This window comes from Otolemur garnettii, unplaced genomic scaffold (assembly GCF_000181295.1).
Source record: "Otolemur garnettii isolate 467f Iridium unplaced genomic scaffold, OtoGar3 scaffold00008, whole genome shotgun sequence".
NCBI lineage: Eukaryota > Metazoa > Chordata > Mammalia > Primates > Galagidae > Otolemur > Otolemur garnettii.
Genome location: NW_003852403.1, coordinates 24,499,202 through 24,519,961, shown reverse-complemented (window position 1 = coordinate 24,519,961; position 20,760 = coordinate 24,499,202). Strand labels below are relative to the sequence as shown.

At 42.4% G+C, this 20,760-nt stretch overlaps 1 protein-coding gene across 1 annotated transcript in view; it reads right to left on the bottom strand.

Moving 5' to 3' along the window:
* The window catches only part of ANK3 (ankyrin 3), a 327,889-nt gene that overhangs the window by 265,863 nt on the left and 41,266 nt on the right, over nucleotides 1-20,760 (bottom strand). The gene's annotated exons all lie outside the window — the stretch shown is intronic.

Sequence of the window (20,760 nt, the reverse complement as noted above, 5' to 3'; positions counted from 1 at the left end):
CTCTTAGCAAATACTTTGTGAGTGTCTGCTGTATGCCAGACTCTCTTTTAGGCACCGGAGGTACATGAGCGAACAAAACAAATGAACATTTCTTTCCTTATAAAATTACATTTAACTCTCTGGACATGAAAAACTTTAAAATGTCAAATATTATACTATGCCAGAGGGGAATGCCCATGGAGAAAAACAGGTGGTTGAATTTGGGGCAGATATATATATATTTTTTGGACAGAGTCTCACTGTGTTGCCCTCGGTAGAGTACTGTGGTGTCATAGCTCAGAGCAACCTCATACTCCTGGGCTTAAGCAATTTTCTTGCCTCAGCTTTCCAAGTAGCTGGGACTATAGGCACCGGCCACAATGCCCAGTGATTTTTTTTGTTGCAGTTGTCATTGTTGTTTAGCTGGCCTGGGCTGGGTTCAAACCCACCTGCCAAGGTGTATGTGGCCAGTGCCCTAACCACTGAGATCCTGGCGCCGGGCTGAATTTGGGGTATATTTTAAAGGCAGATCTGCTAGGCCACTGGTTCTCAACCTTCCTAATGCCATGACGTATGTTAAAAAGGGGTCGCAGCCCACAGGTTGCGAACCGCTGTGCTAGGGGGATGAGAGCACGATGAATGGCACTTAACCGAAGAAGTTTCCCATTTGGGGAGACAGGCAAGGCCGTGGGGTGAGCAGGCTGGGCATGGAGAGTTTGGTTTGGGAGATTTGTACCCAACAGATACCTTTGTTCAGGTTTCCCCACAGGAGACCTTGAGAAGAGTATTTGCGTATAAGTAGTTTGTGAGATGATCCCAAGAATTATTAGAGATGTGAGACAAATAAAGATAGGACTCCAGCAAAGGGTGTGTTACCAAGCCAGTGGATACCATGGGTAACTGGAGCTCCATCTCTCTGGGGAACAGAATATAGATCACAGCCTTAGAGCACACCTCCATGCAGGGGCACAGAGGTCCCTACAGGGTGAATGAGCTGCAGCCTTTATCCTGTAATTCCTGTCAGCCACTGGTTGAAGGTACCTCTTGGAGGCAGTTAACTCAGCCTCATACATGGGCCAAGGGGACTGACTAACGTCTAGCAGATAGAGACAGAATTCTGATACAATCACAGGCATCTGGAGTTGGAAGTCAGTTGAAAATAAAATGCATGGCAATCATGAGTTCCGAAGCAACATGGGTTGTGCCACGACATTGTTTATCCATGTACTGCCAGGTTTTTAAAGCCATGACACTGGATGAGATGACTAAGGCAGAAGGGAAATGAATAAGGGATGCCGTCTGATGGCCAAGGTCAAGGCTGTGCCAGCCTATAGAAGTTGGACAGAGAAGGATGATCAGCCAAGAGATTTTCCAAAGTAGCTAGCAAAGTACTAAGGAAAGCAAGAAAGAGAAATCCTAGAAGTGAAGAACATGTCTTAAAGAGAAGCAAGGGAATATATGTGTCAAATGGTCCTGCCAGGTCAAGTGCTGAGAACTGACTAGCATTTGGCCATGCCAAGGTCATCGGAGTTCTTGCAGGAGCAGTGTTGGTCGAGTGGCAAGGGAGAGCCCCTGGTTTCTTTCTTTTTTATTTTTATTTTTTATAGCATAACTGTGTACATTAATGCAATCATGGGGTACAGTGTGCTGTTTTCATATATATTTTGAAATACTCTCATCAAACTGTTAACATAACCTTTATGTCATTTTCTTAGTTATTGAGTTAAGACATTTATACTCTGCTTTTAGAAAGATTCACTTGTACCCTTGTAAGATAAACCATAGAGGTGACCCCACCAATCACCCTCCCTCCCCCTATCCACCTCCTCACCTCCCCTCTTCCACCCCCTTCTCATATTCTAAGGCTATAATTAGGTTATGACATGCCTATAAAAGCTATGAAATAGTTTCAAAATAGGGCTGTGTACATTGGATACTTTTTCTTCCATTCTTGAGATACTTTGCTAAGAAGAACATTTTTCAGCTCCACCCATATAAACATGAAGGAGGTAAAGTCTCTGTCTTTCTTTAGGGCTGCATAATATTCCATGGTGTACATATACCACAGTTTATTGATCCATTCGTGGGCATTTGGGCTTCTTCCATGACCTAGCAATTATGAGAACGCCTGGTTTCTGAGGGAAGTGGAGGAGAGGCTTGCAGGCTGTGGGCATGAACAAGTCTTTGAAAAACTTGACCATAAAGATAGAGAGAGACATGAGGTAGCAGCTAGAGGAAAGCCGGGGACAAGCAGAGTGGGTTGGCTTTTTTTTTTTTTTTGGTAAGAAAGGAGCAATTACATGCTAGAATACTAATGGAAACCATCTACTGAGGAAAAAAAAGTGGTGCTAGCAAAAACCCGGGCAGAAAGGCTGGAGTGATGCCCTAGAATTGGCAAGAGCAGACGGATCTAGTGCGCATGTTGAGAATATATCCCTAGCTGGGAGTACAGTTTGTGCCAGTGCAGAGGACAGAGTACAAGCAGAAGGTGAGTCTCTGTGGCAGTAGGGACTTGTAAGTCCCCTCATTAGCTGCACTGGTTCTCCAGTTTAAAGTCCTACTCCAAGTAATCTTTGCGGTCCTTTATTGCCAGAATGAAACATTTCCTCTCTGATAATAATATTGCTCAAATTCCCCCAGTTCCCATCTCTGTTTCTCAATGACAGCTTTACTTTATCAGGTCCTCATTAAAATTCATCAAAGTCTCAACCTAGAAGGAACCTAAGTGAAAGGTCATTCTCAGTCTCCCTATCTCACATAATCCAAGCAATTGCTCTATAACATTTACAGGAAATGGCCATAAGCTTCAGTTTGAAATCTTCCAGGAATGAGGAGCACAAAGACCTTTAAAGCCTTTTTAATGTTTCTTTCTTTTTTGGGTAGGGGATAACTCTCACTTTGTCCGCCTGGACCATATAATGTTTTCCTATCCTCACAATTGCAGAATGTTCTCCATACCGCCAAACCATCCACCAACCAACATTATCTGACCATTAAAAAGTGTGAGCTCATTGAAAAGTCAAACTTATGTCCACTGCCATATCCCCAGTGCCCAGAGGAAGACCTAGCAGGTGCTTCATAAATACTTGGTGAATACCAAAACAAGGAGCTTGCCCTCCACCTCTCAGTTAACGTAAGTATTTTTGCTGTTAAACACTTCCTATTCTGGGCTGCTTCCAGATAGCGCCTTGATTTCCTTTTGGGATAACTCTGACCTGATGTTACTGCCCATTATGTGCCCTGCGTGCCCTGGTTAAATGGTAAGCACGTGAACCAAGCTCGGCTAATCAGACATTTCTTCTCTGATATTTGGATCTTCAAGACAGTGACAAGGAGTCTGAGCATTACTCAGCTTCCTCCGTCCCAGCAGACGTGTCCAGAAGAGACCATCCAAGGCAAGGTGTCCATTGCTCATGCTTCCTGGGTCTCTGGACCTGCTTTGCTCCTTCCCCCTGAGGGGTCACGGAATGCTTCTTCAGCTATGGTCTTGGTCCCTTTCTGTGCTTGCAGGAAAATCACATACCCCTGCAGATGCCAAGAGATAAATGTCCACTTTTGGCCCACAGGTGGTGGGTGGAAATTACACATGTCATTTCCCAGCTGTAGGACTTCACTGCCAGCCTGAGACCCTCTCCAGGACCTTCTTTCCCTGGTGCAATGACCGTAACATCGGTAAGGTGGTCGGGATGGAGCTCTGAGGAGTGGCTCCGTGTGCTTTCACCCCTGCCACACGGCATGAGCAATCAACTCTTATCAATTCCCTGCTGTTTCCCAGCCCTGGCCCCCCTGCTCCCTCCTAGAGGCAAGCTCCCAATATCTTTCAGTCAATGACCTTTTGCTTGAGAAAGCCAAAGTTGGTGCTAGTTTGCCGCATCACAAAAGCCTCTGTGAACATGAAGTGAAGAGCAGGGGTGAAGTTCTGATGATTGCCTTGGAAAGTTTCCAGCCAGAGCCTGTACCTTACTTCTATTTCCAGACCTTTGACTAACCTGAGATAACAAAGAAAGCCTTGCTTTATTATTTCCTATCACACCTAAGTATTTGGTGTTGAGAAAGCATTTTTCCCCTCTGGTTTCTTACGTCCTACCTCACCTCTCAGTGACAGACAGTTCCCTGGAAGCGTTCTCGGCCATCACCACCATCTCTTCTCCCACCATCACGCACCCACCTCCCTCTCACTGACTCTTCTACTGTTCACCCACTGATATGAACAGGTGGATGTGGGTTTCCTGGTTGTCTTCTCTCACTATTTAACACATAAGATCATCAAGTGGGCCCTGGCCCTGATAAAGCCAGTCAGAAGTTTCTTTTTATCTGAGCATGTAGCTTTCCTACAAATATTCATGAGACAGGGAGGGAGAAAGAGAAGACCCAGATCAACTGGGTCAACTGTGGCATGGACAGACGGTGAGAGGCTGGACCTCTGTCCCCTCACTCAGCTTGTCCTTTTGTGAGATCTGGGCTGCTGATATTCAGGGCACACAGTGGGTTTACTGAATAAATATTTAAGGAAATGGTCCTTTCTCTTTTTAGCTAGGAGGGATAAGAAATTTTCTCTTAGGTTAGGACAACAAGCTCTTTGTTTGTTTTGCTTTCTAAGTGGATAGATACAATATATATTAGTGTGTAAATTTACAATAGTGGGATGATTGGTAAATACTGCCTATATAAAACAAAAAAATTTTTTTTGCACTGACTCCCACATTCTATTAATCTATTTTTTCTCCTTACACTGCAGCAAAACAATTCATAAGAGGCACACAGTCTTCTAGAACTGAAGTTCCTCTTTGTCCCCTTGAATGTCCCAGAAAGGAATAAGTGTGAAGATATGGGAGGGTGCTGGGGGGTTTCTCAGAGGTAAAAGAGAGGCTCAAAGGTTGTGTGTCCCTGTAACCAAGACTCTTCTGGCCCTCCCATGCCTTCTTCCTTCTGTCTTTTCAGCATCCTTGGATTAAGGCTGAAAGATGCCCTTAGCTCCACAGCTCCCCCACCTGGCTGCTCAGCAGAACCAATGGGTCAGATTTTTAAAATTCTAGTCATCCGGGACAGTTCCTTGGGTGTTCTGATTTAGAGAGCCTCTTGAACTACATCGTGACTGTACTCCACAGGTAACCCAGAGCCCCAGCCCACTGCCCACGCTACTGCTTCAGAGTCTAAATGATTGATTTTCACATAACTGTGTGTCAACTGTAGTTTTTGGTGAGTTTGGCTACATTTTCAACACAATTGAGTTGACACCAATCAGATGTACTGTTTAGTAACCTTTTCTTTTAAAAAAGAACTCTCTTTAAAAGGTGTGCAGTCATCATCAAAATTTGTCTATTCAAATTTAGCTTGACTCACTTAAAGTAGATATTTCTGAGATAGGAAACTGAAGTCTATGCAGTGGTGACATTTCTGAGAGAGAAAAACTGAAACAATGCAAGTGACATTAAGAAATAGAGGTCTCGGTGACATTTTTAACACCATACATCTTTTATAGGATTACACAGGTTTATGAAATCAGTTATAAGATGAGGTTGATTTTAAATGATCTGTCAAAGATCAAGTTAAAAGTGTTGTTGCTAAAGAAATATTAAATGTGGGCAAAGTGTTGAAACTGTTGATGAAATGTTCATTTCATCTTGAATTGTAACAAGAAGTAATTGAAAGCAATGCCTAAGACCAGGATTATATATGTCCATGGTGAAATAAATTGCAGGCATTAACTCGGATTTATGAAAATACTAAATGCTCTCATCAAATGCTTATGACATGATGCTCATAAAATAAATTAGTTCCAGAATTATTTTTACAAATCTGTATGTACATATATTAATATACCAAAACCAAACAAAAGACTAGAAGAAAATTTCCCAAAACGAAACAGTGGTTCTTTTGGGTTTGGTGAGTTACTTAAATTACTTATTTTAAAAATTTCTTCAATGAGAATTATTTTAACTTTTCTTTAAAAGTTAAGATGTTAGTAATATCTAGAAACATCCTAGTACAAACTTAAACCACTCTCATTTAAAAAAAAAAAAAAAAGAGCCTCACTGCAGCTAACTTTCAGGTCATTCTCAAGGCTTGCCTGTGGCCTAGAATCTCCTTCCTGTTATCTCAGGATGAACCCAAACTGGCCAGCCTTTGTGATAAACCCATTAGCCTATTTTTGAGTTGAAATTTGTTAATCAATAAACCAACTAATTTTCCCTAGGAGACTTAAAAAACAACTAGCTCCTATTTTAATCTAAATCCTACTCATTTATTATAAGTAGCAATCAATTAGGACTCAAGACCTGTCTTCATTCGGAAATTAATAGGAAATACAACTGAACTCTGCAGAGAAACCATTTTACGGACAGAAAATCTGAAAGAAATGGGTTCATTTCTCCCTTTACCTCAAGTAGTGTCACTTGTTTTTTCTCTCTCATTTTTTAAGTGACAGATCTAATCCCTTAGTAACTCATTCGAACAACTCATGACCTCAGGAAATTTGTCCATATGGGTAACTCATTTTCTCTTTCTTGCAGTGTAAGCCCATTTTCTACTGTGCTAAGCTCAGCATGAATGGACACCAGTGAGTTGCATTCTCCTCATGATTAAAACTAATTAAGACATCCCTCTATCTCAGTCATTACAAGTGCTTGCGAATAGGCCTGTTTCCTTAATGTTCCGATCCTAAATTGAGAAAAATATAAAGGAGTAATTCTGGGCTTTATTCAGTACAGCTAGCAATTTTCTGTTGAAGACGTGTGGCTTAACCATATGCAAAATATTTGAATACAATGTGGAAAGAAAAAGGGAAGCCGGTTCCCTTTAGAAGCTCTCCTTGAATCGAGTAGGTATTCTAATGCCAGGATGAATTTCGCAAGGGTTGAGTAAGTAGGTGCTGGCTTTGCTGGTCTGAAGTTAGCGCCTGGCACATGTTTTTCCAACTTTTAGAATGGTATTTACTAATCTCTGCCAGTCACACCCCTTTGTAGTCCCCTCACAGTTGGCCCAGCCAGAGGGACACATGGAGGGGGAACAGACGGGAACGGCAAGGCTGCTTTAAAGTGGCAACTGCCAGTATTGCCACATTTGCTTGGCCGCAGCTACTGAGGGGGGAGAAAGGGAGCACAGGCAGACACCCAGAAAAGGCCAAAAATAAGTATACAAATCAAAACACCCCATTTAAAATTCCAAGCCACATTAAATAAAGGCGTCAGTGTATTCCGATAATTGCCTCCTGCAACAAAGAGCCCGAGCTCGTGGCTCTGCACTCCCTCTGGGGTCTCCGCCATGCAGTTTAATTTTGACCATTCCAAGTGTCAATGCTCTAATCAGCACTAACATCAGAGAAATCACCAAACTGCGAAGAGTTGACTACAACACAGAGGACGGATCTGTCGGGAGGACCGAGAGAAATGAGAGTAAACGGCACTGTTAGAACACCAAGCACATTCTAGGTAACTTGGCGGGGTCTATTTAAGTGTATGTATACAGCCGTGTCCTTTTTAGACTGTGAAGTGTAAAAATATACAACTTTCTAGATTCGTTCAAAGACTTTTAATCTTTTTATTCTGATGAAAAACTCTGAAATGGGACAGATGGATATGCATCTAAATTCTCCAAATCTTGATAGTGTTTCTAAAGTAAATTTTCTTTTCTACAGAAAGGGCCAACCAACCCAAATATATTCTGCTATTCTGAATCTAGGATACTATTTAGTTTCTAATTATCTTATTCTTCTCTTTATTCTTTATTTCCATCAACTGGCCACTAATGGTGCATGCTTGCATGCATGTATATTGCTTAGCTGTGTTTTAGTTGAGCCCCTAGCTAAGGGCTCACAGGAATTTCAGCAGGGAGCAGAAAGGAACACCGCACTGGGAAAGGTTTAAAAACACTCAGGTGACGGTAATTGGGGTAATTTCTATTAGTATTCACAGCGCTTACACAGTGTTTGCAGTCTTAGATAGGATGGGTACTAATTATCCTGCACTCTGTCACCTAAGGAAGATTTTGACCAACTTTGAACACAATGAACGCAGGCTTCCCATGTTTATAGTTTGACCACATTAAATAATCTTTATAACAGTAAGTTAATTTGAAGGTCCACTTCAGGAACAAATATTTCCCCTGATAAAAGTGGGCTGTATTAATAGTATCCAAGAGCTGCCGCTATCCTCCTCTCTTCTGCACTTCAGAAAACACTACCATAGTTACAATTTTCATCCTTAGCCCTCCAGCATCCTCTGTCTCATTAGATACCTGCCACTTAAAGAAGCTCACGATGTCAAACAATTTAGCCTTTCCAGGTACAGGGTAGCAGATCAGAAAGACAGATGAGTTTTTCCTGGCAAACTTCTTGTGTGTGTGTGTGTGTGTGGGGGGGTTTAGAACATTAGAGAGTACACGGAACAAATTTTCTAATGGTCCACAGTTGCTGGGCCAGGAACTCTCTCCTTGACTCCAGGAGGTATTAGGGAAGCAATGGGCTAGTGTAACTTTGCAGCAAGTTTTTAAGGTAAGACAATGGACTTCAGATGTCTTTTATGATACAGCCACATTTGTCTTAATCTAACTTAACTAAGGAAAATAGAAAACGCTTTAGCCTAAAACTTGAGACTAGGAACCCAGAGCAGTCACCCTCTAATGATAAAGTGGTCACAAGTTAGCATTTTATGGGTTTAGAAATAATCATTTAAAACTGAGTTTTAAAATTTATTAACTTAGATTCCATGGGCCAAATTCAGGAGACTTATGGACCCCAAGTAAAAATGTGCCTATTAGGTGCTAATACGTCTCTGGGTTGGCAGAGTCTAAAGCTTCATCAGATTTTCAGAGGTTTGAAATACACTCTATTGGCTTTATTTGGCCTATTTATATTCCCACTCTTAATCTTGGACACTTGGATTTTTATTAAAGATGAAGATCCCGGGGAATGGTCATCTATTTAAATTTATGCTACACTGAGAAAACAGGACTTTAAGAAAGGCCGTGTGTGTATGTTTGAGGACTGTTAAGGACAATGAGCACAACCCAGGTTCAGGATGCTTACTGCATTGGCGGTGGGGGGCCCTAGATGGCTGGAGGAGTTTGTGGGTACTGGGGGAGTCTTAAAGAGAGAACTGGAGACCATTACCCTAAGTGAAGCATCTCAGGAATGGAATAATAAACGCCACATGTTCTAATAAGTGGGAGCTATACAGTGGGTAACATGGGCATAAAGAGACGTAAAGGACATTGAAAACCAAGAAGGGGACTGAGTAGGAGGGGGTAAGGGATTAAAAGCTGACCTATTGGCACAAAGACCACTACCCAGGTGACGGGCACAGTCAAAGCCCCACACGCAGCATTATATAGTGTATCCACTGACAAAAACATTGGTATCCTCTTAATATTTTGAAATTTAAATATATAAATACATAAATTTCAAAGACAAGCTTTACTTCACATTTAAAATCGAAGCAACTCAAAAGAGGGCTTTGGTTTTCTAAAGAGAATAATGTTACTCGTGGAACATTAAAACATTTACATACACCCTACACACACACACGTGTAAACAAATGACTTCTGCATAGTAGAGGGAATTTTCCTTTGTAGTATTTAACCTGAAAATTCTTCTCTTCTAGACAATTTGCAAAATTCTTCTGCAAATGAGAAAAGCCAGGCCTGGAAAGGAACTGGTGCTTGGCAGCGGGAGGAGGAAGGTTGGCTGCCTACATTCCAGCCTTTACAGATAGCTGGACAACAGAAAAACGGGCAAAGCACGACACTATGTAAGTATGGCACTGAAGGAAGTGCTTGGAACTTAAAATTTTGAGCAATTGCAGGAGGAGTGATCAGAATTTTAATAAGCTCTTTGAGTCCTGATCCAAAAACTCACCTGTATGTAATGGCAGGTGTGAGAGGCCATCACCCACATCATCATCATTTCTTGATGTGATAGTCTCATTGGTTTGTAAATTTTAACCCACTTAATCATTGTAATTCTTCTCAGTAAGGTTTATTATTATGCCCAACTTGCAAGAAAGGTGAAAAAAAAAAAACAGCACAGAGAGGTAGAAACACTTGCTCAAAGGTGCACAGCACCTCTAGGTGGCAGAGATGGAACACACACCAGCCTGGGTCCCTGAAGCCACAAGACGAGAATTTTAAAGAGTAATAACCATAAAGGCCAACTACCGCAGAAAAGTCTGGTAAGAAAAGGACCAGAAACTCTTCTTCAGATACTGAAGTTCAATGACCAATGGCAATTATTGAGAGGATTTTTTTTAAACACAGTTTCGGGGATGGGAAGTCTGGTGGCAGGGAGCCAGCCAAAGTCACCCTGGGGCAGGGTAGGGAGTGAAGGCTATGACCAGACCATTCTCAAAGAAAGTGAAGTTTAAAAGGGAAAGGAAGGCACCAGGCAGGGGGCTGGGCAGCCATGGCCAAAGTCAGGCTGGGAGAGAATTAGGTATATTTACAGGGGGATGTGAAAGATCCCAAAAACGCAAAAATCACAATAGTGAGAGGAACAGATAAAAACCCAGATTCCACTTTCTCACGATGCGCCCCTCAACTCCGTAAATCAAAGCAACTGACAGCGCCAGGAGAGAACATGCCCGGCAGAACCAGCGTGCTCTCCAGCTGGTGCTTTTTGTCCCCCTGAAGGACTGTGTTTCTTTTTGCTGTGACACAGACACATATATACACAGAGGAAAGCACAATGCCACGGTGGTGACAGTAGTTATTTCTGGGTTGGTGTATCTGGGGACATATTATTTTTGCCTCCCTATATTTTCTAAAATAAATGGGACTTTTATGGAGAAGAAATATCAGTGGTTTATTCAAAAAGAAGTTAAAATGTACTTTGCGTAGGGTGATCTCGTGAATGGACAGCTTGCATCTCTACTGATACCGGCTGAGGCTTTGACCCCACGTCTCGGGCCCCTCTGCAGCCCTGGGAAACGCATGAGGGCATCTCCAGAGTGGGGATTAGTTGGAAAGTGCCCCGTGTTGAGGCAGAGAGGACCCCTTCCTCAGACGCTTTGCCGCGCATCTGCAGTCTCTCCATGGTCAGGCAGCTGGGGGACGGCACCCACATGAGGAGCCAGCCCCTGAGCCTGCTGGCCGTACCAAGGGGGCCTGCTCAGTAGGAGGGCATGGAGAGAGAGCCTCTGAAACCAGGTGAAGAGAAACATTTTCTGTTGCCAAAGACCAAATTATGCAGCAGGGGCTCTCGGGGAAGACAGTTGGGCAGTTGTGGGGACACTGACAGATGGTTTAATTATGTAAGTTGGATTTTCCTTTGGTGATGAGACAACAACGAACTTGCAAGCCCTTATGTTGAGCTGAACAAATACAATATAAAATACTCATCCCTGCCCCCAGGCTTTTTATATTCTCTCCCGCTGCTCATGGTGTCTCCTTATCTGCCCTGCTGTCTTGTCCTTGTCACCCCTGTGGGGACTCATTCTGTTTTCGGAACCCTCTATTCCTGCCAAGCCCTTCGGTCGAAGTTCTCCCCTCCCTGAACACCACCTTCTCCTTTCCTCTGAACAGGACATACGTTTCCCCACCATTTCCTGTCTCTCTCCAGTCCCAGATTCCTACTTTCCATCGGCGTTTTCTCTTATCAGGCTCCCACGGAGCGCTGTCCCCATTAAATTCTGTCTGTGCTTCCCCTCTGACCCCGCTATCTCTTAAGCTTTCCCCAAGTTTGTCCTGTTAGTTTGGCTTCCCTTTGCTCTTAGTGACATCTCTGTTATCTCACAACTGGCGAGCGTGCAGCTTCCCCCAAACCAGAAATGCCTGGTTCAGTTCGACAGCTATTCATGAAACCCCAAATACATGTTACGCCATGTGCTAAGTCATATCACAAGTAAAGTACAGTGTTCCCCGCCTGCAGAGACTGACTTACGAACACGGATTAACGAGTACTTCTCATACATCCTGGTGAGCGCACTGCAGACACAGACCTGCTTGGAGTGTAGTTTTGGGGTTAGATGGAGTTGTCCGGGCTGGCTGACCCATGGGAAACATACTTGTTTGGGCCTCCTTTCTCTCTGTTTCTTTTTTTTTTTTTTTTTGAGACAGAGTTTTACTACAACCCTTGGTGGAGTGCCATGGCATCATCACAGCTCACAGCAACCTCCAACTCCTGGGCTTAAGCGATTCCTGCCCCAGCCTCCCAAGTAGCTGGGATCACAGGTGCCCGCCACAATGCCCAGCTATTTTTTTTTGTTGCAGTTGTTTAGCTGGCCTGGGCCAGGTTTGAACCTGCCACGCTCGGTGCATGTGGCTGGCGCAGTAACCACTGTGCCATGGGCACCAAGCCTGTTTGGGCCTTCTCGCCCATGGGAAGGTGCCATGTGCTCCTAGATAGCCCTGACTGTGTACCTGAGGCCGTGCTATGTAACTGTCGCTGGGCCTGTTGCCATAACTGTTCCCCCAGGTCTAACAGTGCACACGACCTTCCCTTTTGATTTCATATTTGATTCCCCATATGCCATTTTTTGTCTCGCCCCTCTTCTTTCATTTTTTTGGATTTTAATTATTTGGAGGCACATCACAGTTGTACATGTAAGCCCCTCTTTGTATCCTCAGTCCTATAGTTCAGAAATGCTTGAATTGCTGCTCTAGCCATGGGGAAGGAGCCTGGGGCCTGACCTCTTTCACCTGTACTGAGACCCCCGCACCTGTGTTCCTGTTTCTCTCTCCATCTCCGACTTTTTCCTAAGTTTTGGGTTCCAGTCCTCTGTACTCTGAGGTTCAGCATAGCATGGAACAATGCTGACTGATACAAAGTACAACTAGTCAACTAGAATGAACCTTGGGCTGTAGACTAGAAGTTACCTCTGCCCAGCCAGGAGGCACAAAAATTAGTAGTCTGGTTAATTCAGCACCTTAGCCAATACTTAGAGCAGCAGTTCCGATTTTGAGCTCAAACTCAAGAGCTTGTTTAAAACTTAGGTTACTGGGCCCCACACTCAGGGGTTCTGATTCAATAGGTCTAGATTGAGACCCAAGACTGTATATTTATAAAATGTTCCCAGATGCTGCAGGAACCACACTTAGAGAACTGATATTGGAAGAAAAATAGGTGATAAACTCATTTATCAAATTGGGTAGAATATAGACCAGTGGTTCTCAACCTTCCTAATGCCACGACCCTTTAATACAGTTCCTTGTGTTGTAGTGACCCCCAACCATAAAATTATTTTCATTGCTACTTCATAACTATAATTTTGCTACTGTTATGAATCATAACGTAAATATCTGATATGCAGGATGTATTTAGGCAACCCCTGTGAAAGGGTCATTCAATCCCCAAAGGGGTTGTGACCCATAGGTTGAGAACTTCTTATAGACTGTCAATGGCATCAGAGTAACCTATGGTATGTCACCATGCCAAGCAATGGACATACAAGGTGTGTACGACATTGTGTGCCTGCAGCCCTGGTGGGGGCTGTTGCCTCCCCAATTTTCAAAATCTCCTAGGTGATTTATAAGGCAGAGGAGAATAAGCTGAACCATCCCTATCCTTTGATTAAAATCTTTATTTTGCTTTTCTGAATAAATTCCGAATACACAGCCTTGCTCTTTGAACTCATCCTAGAATTTTTCCCCCCCATAAAAATTTAATGTAGAAAAGTTTTGGTTATGTGAATATTTTGTTTGGCTGTTTGTCTCCAAATAAACAGGAGCCGTATTTGGGTCTGGAAGCCATCAAGTCTGGGCAAGAGCTCCACAGATGTTTGGTGAATTTCCAAAGAAAGAATCAGTATATGCTCCAAGAGGAAAGTGAAACAGAGTGTGTGCTCTTTCGTTTTCTTTTTTAGTACCAAAATAGATTTGTGTTTATTTGCTACCAAAAAAAAATTCTAGCATGATTAAAAGGTTCAGACATTAAGTGGTACATTTTGAAAGTGCTGCATAGCTATGTGGCTTCCATTAACATCTGTGGGAGTTTAATCCTCCGCATGGCTATGAAAATGTAATCTACTCAGAGGCCAGGAATATTTCTGGATTGTAGAATAAAATGAAAACATTAACAGGGAGAGAAAACATCAGTGAGCCTTCTCAGAATCTCACAACCCTTCTCTTAGGAAAGGACAGACTACCTTATCATAGCTACCTGGACATTCCAGTAGCCACGTGGATTAAAAACATGTCACCATGTCACAATAAGCACATACTTATTTGACCCTAGTCCTCTCACATGGCCTTTGAGTCAGTTCCCTGTGATGCAAAACAAGGCTGGACGTTTCATCTGGGCAGGCTGTACTTGTAAATTAAAGAATGAAATCAAGCGGACGTGAGTTATTTTCCATCTCTATCACTCTACCATTTGGGGGCTGCAGGCCTTTCATCAATAAGAACATGTTCTCCCTCTGCAAAATGCAAAACATTATTTATTCTACACAGTTTTTAAAAATATTACATGGAATCGTTCTCCTTCGTGCCAGAGTTGCGACTTTGGGGCACAGAAAGCTAGAGTAGAAAGTACCAAGGATTCGAGAAGTAGCAACAGTAGCGCCGGTGACAGCACTGGCTAGAAGTTAGGATGTGCCTATTGTTTACCAGCTCGCTGGCAAATTGATGCCTGTGCGAACTGGAAAGAATGGCCCGTTCCTCGATGAAAGGTGCTAAAAATGACACGTATCTCTATGATGACCATGAGGAATTAATGCCCCTGAAAGGATGCAACGCTGGTCAGGCAGTGGTAACGCACACCTGCAGCCTTGGCTAGGTTTCTTGCCTGCTTTATCTCCCTTAATGCTCATAATAAACGTCCTGTATATGGAAGTGCTACCATCACTCCTTGTATGGATCAGGGAGGGGCCGTGGAGGCAGCAGTACAGATGGCGGCAACAGTGAGCGACCCCCATGGGCTCAGCATGCCTGCGGTCCGTCAAGGCCCTGCTTAAGCATGCCACATGCAGAATTTCATTCTATCCTCACAATGACCCTATAAAGTCTATTGTCACTACCATTTTACTGACAAAATACTGAGGCTTAGGGAAACTAAGAAACTTGTCCACATTTTCAAAATGAGCAAAGTAGAGGACCTGGGACTCAAGCGTATGGTTACTTGGCCCCAGCACAGTAACTCTGAACCATCACTCCTCACCCCCTGCCTCTTACATGTGTCCCATCCAGTGTCGCTCACTGCCCCCTGTACCCTCCCTCGTCAGTGATGCTGCTCCCGGGAGTTCTGATCTTTCTTTTCTCTCCAGCCTTGCAAATGGGCTGCTCAGTTCCATACTTTATTACTAAGCATCTCAGACATTCTGATTTCTTGAGAAGATACACAAGCCAGTTTTTGAAATGCAGACCTGTTCATCTGGTGGTTAACCGTGCTCTACTTTATGATAGTTCATGTATCGTTTGGCTTCTATTGGTTCTCTCTTTAATTACTGCCAAATCTTGTCCATTCATGGCTTGTCTTCCCACCAAGTTTTTCAAGGTCACAAACCACATTTTATGCTTCTCTAGACTCTTTGCAGAATTTACCAGGTAGGATCAATTACTTGATATGATTAGATAATATCATTAAAATAACTTAAATATGATTATTATTTTTATTCAGAAAACTCTAAAAGCATTGTATTCATGGTCCTGTTACATGGCCTTTCTCTGTGAATTACAGTAGAACCTCTGTAAAATGACCACCCAAGGGGCTGTGACAAACTGGCCAACATAAGAAACTAGGCCTTCTAAACTGATATGTACATGTGGTGCATGTCCAGTCTATGAAGATTAGGTCAACTGAAGGAGGTGGTCAGTGCAGGGAGGTGGCCAACTATGGAGGATCTACTATTTGTGTGTGTCCAACTTTCCCAAATAAAGAGTGGGTGTTTAAGGGTAGGGATAGTGCCTGGCTCCTTTTTGTGCTTTTTTCTGTGCTTGGCATGGTGTTATGAACAGAATAGGCAAAGATTTTTTTTTTTTTTTTGCAGTTTTTTGGCCAGGGCTGGGTTTGAACCTACCACCTCCGGTATACGGGGCTGGCACCCTACTCCTTTGAGCCACAGGCATCGCCTGAGCAATTGGTTTTTGAATTAATAGTTATGCAAAATGCACAAGTTAGTCAAAGGAAACTGGAAGTGCTAACTTTGGTTAAAAATGTCTAGATTGGTTTTTCAGCGTCCCATGATTGGGTTAATCCACACAAGTCACAGGTTTCATGTCATAATATCAGACTCCAGGACACAGTGGTCAACTTTACCGAACACAGAGTATCTTAAAGGTAGTTCAGCTGGGGGTGTCTTCCAGAAAGATGAATACAAACCTGCTTCCTCCTGGCTGATTACACATTCATGAGGATGGGGCAGGGGAGGGTGGGGGACCAAATTTGTAGTTGAAAAAGGAGAGAACTTTCATTTAGTAAAAATTGATGAATAATTATTTTTACTAAATATCTACTCTATTTACTGTGCTTGCCCAGATTTTGCAACATGTCACAGTGTGACAGGCCTCTGTCTTCAAGAATGGCATATTTTATTCTTGAGATGTATGAATCAGACTGAAATGAAATGTTGCATTATTGCATTACTTCAAAACAATCCTTTCCAAAGTAAAGCTTCTTTTCATTTAAGTAGGTAGGAATGCAGATATTGAATCATGAAATCTTCAGAACTGGAAAATTACTTTGGGGATTTTCTCATTATCAAATGAGTCAATTTGTTTAGATGTCTGCTTTTCAGAAAGGAAAGGTGATGATCACTACTTTTAGGATAATTTGGAGAGAAATTTAGCTTTTAGGAAACATGTAAATCACACTCATATTATCTGATTGAAAGACCATCAGTAAAGGAACACTCTGACAGAGGCAGATGATGCTGGCAGTACTGGACCACATACAGATCACACACACCAGATCTTAAAAACTAAGATGGTAGCTGAGAGAAAAAGTACTTTCTCAGGTCCAAAGGACAGAGCCAGGGTTTCAGTGAGCAGTGGTTCCTTAAGTCTGACCATCAAACCAGACAAATTGGTTAACGGGCTGGATGCAGATTCGAGGTCATTTGGACCTGGGCACTTACCTTATAGAGCAGCAATTTCTAAAATACGTCCCACATAAGATGAATCCCTTGAGATGCCTTGTATAAAAGGGGTTCCCTGGCCCGGTACATTTGAGAAGTGCTATATACTGATTTCTGTCATTGTTGATGAAATTAACCATTCTCATTAGAAACTAAGGGCTTCAAATAGGTGTACAGTCATGTAAGTTTACTCTAGTATTTCCCAAAGTCACTTTGCTACATTTTTATTTAATGCCTACAGAAAATTCTTGGGGGAATGTTGTCGTGGGACAATGCAAGGCTGGGGACCAAACCCAGGCAAGCAATCAAGACCCGAGCGCACCCTGGTGGGCAAGGCACTGACTCAATGATCAGTCACATCTCTTCACTCTGCTGAGAATAAGTTATATACCTTATGGCAAGCCCTATTTATTTCTAGTTTTCAGGAGAAGTGTATAAACAAATTATCAAATAATTTATGACAGTAAACTAGAAATGTTGATAATGTAAAATTAATGGTTCATCTGAAAGAGGGAAGAAGATGGAGGACAGGGAAGTGGATGCCAATTTCTTCACTTGACATAATACTAAGTGCAATGGGAAGATTTAGGAATTTAAAGTTATAAAGGTAATCTGTGGATGAAAAAAGTCTGTAATAGATGATTAGGGGGAGGCAGGAGAAAGCCCAGTATAAGGAAGCCAAACCCTCACCTCTCAAAGAGGGTAGCAATAAATACCACTTCCTGATGATCCATGGAGAATGTATTTTAGAGTTGGGAAGTACCAACTTACCTAAAAATGGAAATGATCATAAATGGTTCCACTGAAGGGTGGGAGTGGAGGTACAGCTAGATACCTTCCTCTAATGTTTGAAATTGGGTTTCATGTCTTACACAGTCATAAATAAAGAGGGGGGTTGGCAGCAGAAATGTAGCTGTAGGTTTCTGTAGTTTCTGCTCTTCTAAGAGTCATGGTTGTCAAGCTTGAGCATACATGGCTATCACCTGCAGGGATTGTTGAAACAGACTGCTGGGCCCACCCCTAAGTTCCTGGTTCAGTCGGTCTGATGTGGGGTGGGAGACTCTGCATTGCTAACAAGCCCCAAGTAATGGTAAGATGTTTGGTTCAGGGATCAGGGCAAGTGCCGCTTCTGAAAACCCACTTTTTGGAGTGGTTGCTCCTGTGAATGAGTGAAGGCGGCACTGGTGGAGGCAGATGTAATGCCACTTGGTATTAAACCCATCATTGCTATTTCCACCCAAATCACCTGCTTCCAACATCTAAAATCCAGCAGGTGACAAGTGGGAAGAGTATTGAAAGTCATCTGTGAGCTGATTGCCAGCGTCTAGTATCATGTCTACAGCTTCACAGTCCATATGGAAGCCAAGATGAATGTCATTCAGAAAGTTACTCTGTGGAAGTAGAAAACTGAAATATAGTTATTAAGTCAGACCGTCCTGATGGCAAAGATGCTGCGGGACATGCCCAGGCTTCACAGGAGATGTGAGGAACAATCACAGCTCAACAAGGTGCCCTTTGAGGAACACGACCAAGACACACAGCAGAGAGATGAAAAGGCAGCATTCTGCAACCCCACGGTACCCCCATGGACACAGCCCATTACCAAGAACGCTCCACCTAAAAATGTCACCACTACCCTCCTGAAAATATTTGATATTTCACATTCAATATTAGCACTAAGTACAAAACCTCAAGAACTCTTTTTGAAAATGTTCAGATCAGTGGTTCTCAGCCTTCCTAATGCCTCCTACTGCCACAACCCTTTAATACAGTTCCTCATGTTGCGGTGACCCCCAACCATAAAATTATTTTTGTTTGTACTTCATACCTGCAATTTTGCTACCATTATGAATCCTAATGTATCTGATATGTAGGATGTAGTTTCATTGTTACAAAGGGGTCATGACTCACAGATTGAGAACCGCTGGTTTACATCATAAATATGCAGTTATGGTATTTTACCAAGAATAAAATTCCACTAATAACATACTACGTTGAAAGCAGCGTTAAGAGCTGGCTGCCAGTGGGAGGTACTTCATCCCGTTTTATGCTGTAGTCACAAAAGAACCTGCACATATGTGCATCAGTCTAATTCACTGTGTGATCTGTAAATGCAAATAAAGTATGTGCGTGACTTAAAAAGATGAAAGGGATTTAAAGAAATAGGAAATACACAAAGAACAGAAGGTAGGCACCACCTTTGGACATCTGCTAATTCTCAAAAGGCTAGCCCAGTGTTTGAGGTTTGTATTGGTGGACTTCAATAAAGTTACCTGCTAGCAGATATCATTTTGTTTTACCCTATTTTTCCTGGATAAAGCTCAAAGTTTTGAATCAGTGGCCAATATTATAAAACAATACCCAATTAAAAGTGCTGTCTATGTGCCTGGACCTCAATTAAGCATTAAAGGAGATTACTGGTGCTACTGATTTTCTTACTAGAAGCTAGCATGACCAACTTTTGAACATAAGAGAACGGAGTCCTGAACATCACCACCAACACAATGTATCATTTTAATGTTACTTATTCTAGGCTTTTCCCATTAATGTGTAGGCATGCACTTTTTAAATAGTAAGCATACATTTTTAATTTTTGTATTGTTTAAAAATTGTTTTTTCAGTAATTCATCTTATTGACAATGTGGGTTGCGTACTACCAACCTTTTGCTCACGCAAAGAGTACCACCAGGAGAATCTTTATTAATGTAATTTTTCCTCCTCTTTTTGATTCATTTTCTTTGAATAGATTCTTAGAAGAAAGTTTTATAGCTTCTGGCACATAGAACCTAATCCAAAATTGTGGAATTCTATTCATTTAGGTGTATTCCTTCTTCATCTGCATGATCTATATTAACTTTTTAAAAAGTCCAAGCCGACATGTCATAGTATAATGATGACACTAAAGCACCAGCTCAGTCACTCAAGTGTTTCTTAGGAGTCTGTTCCTCTCTAGTCACTGCTCTGGGTCTTCATGGAGTGTACAGCATTAAAATCATAAGCCTTATATTCTTGCTAAACAATCTAAACAAGGCTCTTAAAAATGTGTTTGCATCGTCAGTCCTTTTCTATAAAATATGCTGCGAGCAGGGCTCAAGGGAAACCGTTTGGACGCATATGGTCCCTTATGAACTAGTAATTCATTCAAGGAGCAAGACTGATCTGGAGGAAGATTTCAGGGAGCCTAAAACTAGCTCAAAAATAATTAAATCACTCAAATTACTTTGGGAGTTTGATATATGATAGAGGCAGCATTTGAATTAGTGAGGCCAAGGTGGATTATTCATACAGATTGGGTCTAGAACACATGGTTGGCTATTAGAAGAAAAAGATAAAGGCAGGTTCCTTCTTCACTCTTTATACCAAATAAAATTTAGAGCTTAAAAAAAATGCATATGCACAAAATACAACTAGAAAACCGCTGGCTGAAGGCACAGAGGGTTATTTTAATAGGTTTTTTTTTTGGCCAGGCACAGTGGTTTACTCCTGTAATACTAGCACTTTGGGAGGCCAATGGGGGAAGGTCGCTGGAGGACAGAAGTTTGAGACCAGCCTAAACAAGAGGAAGACCCTGTCTCTACAAAATAAACAGAGAAATCAGCTGGGCATGGTGGCAAGAACCTGCAGTCCCAGCTACTAATGAGGCAGAGGAAGGAGGCTTGCTTGAGCTCAGAGGTTTGAAGTTGCAGTGAGCTGTGACAATGCCCCTGGACTGTAGCCCAAGGCAACAAAGAGACAACCTCTCGGGGGGTGGTGGGGTGGGTTGGGGGTGGTGGGGGTGGTG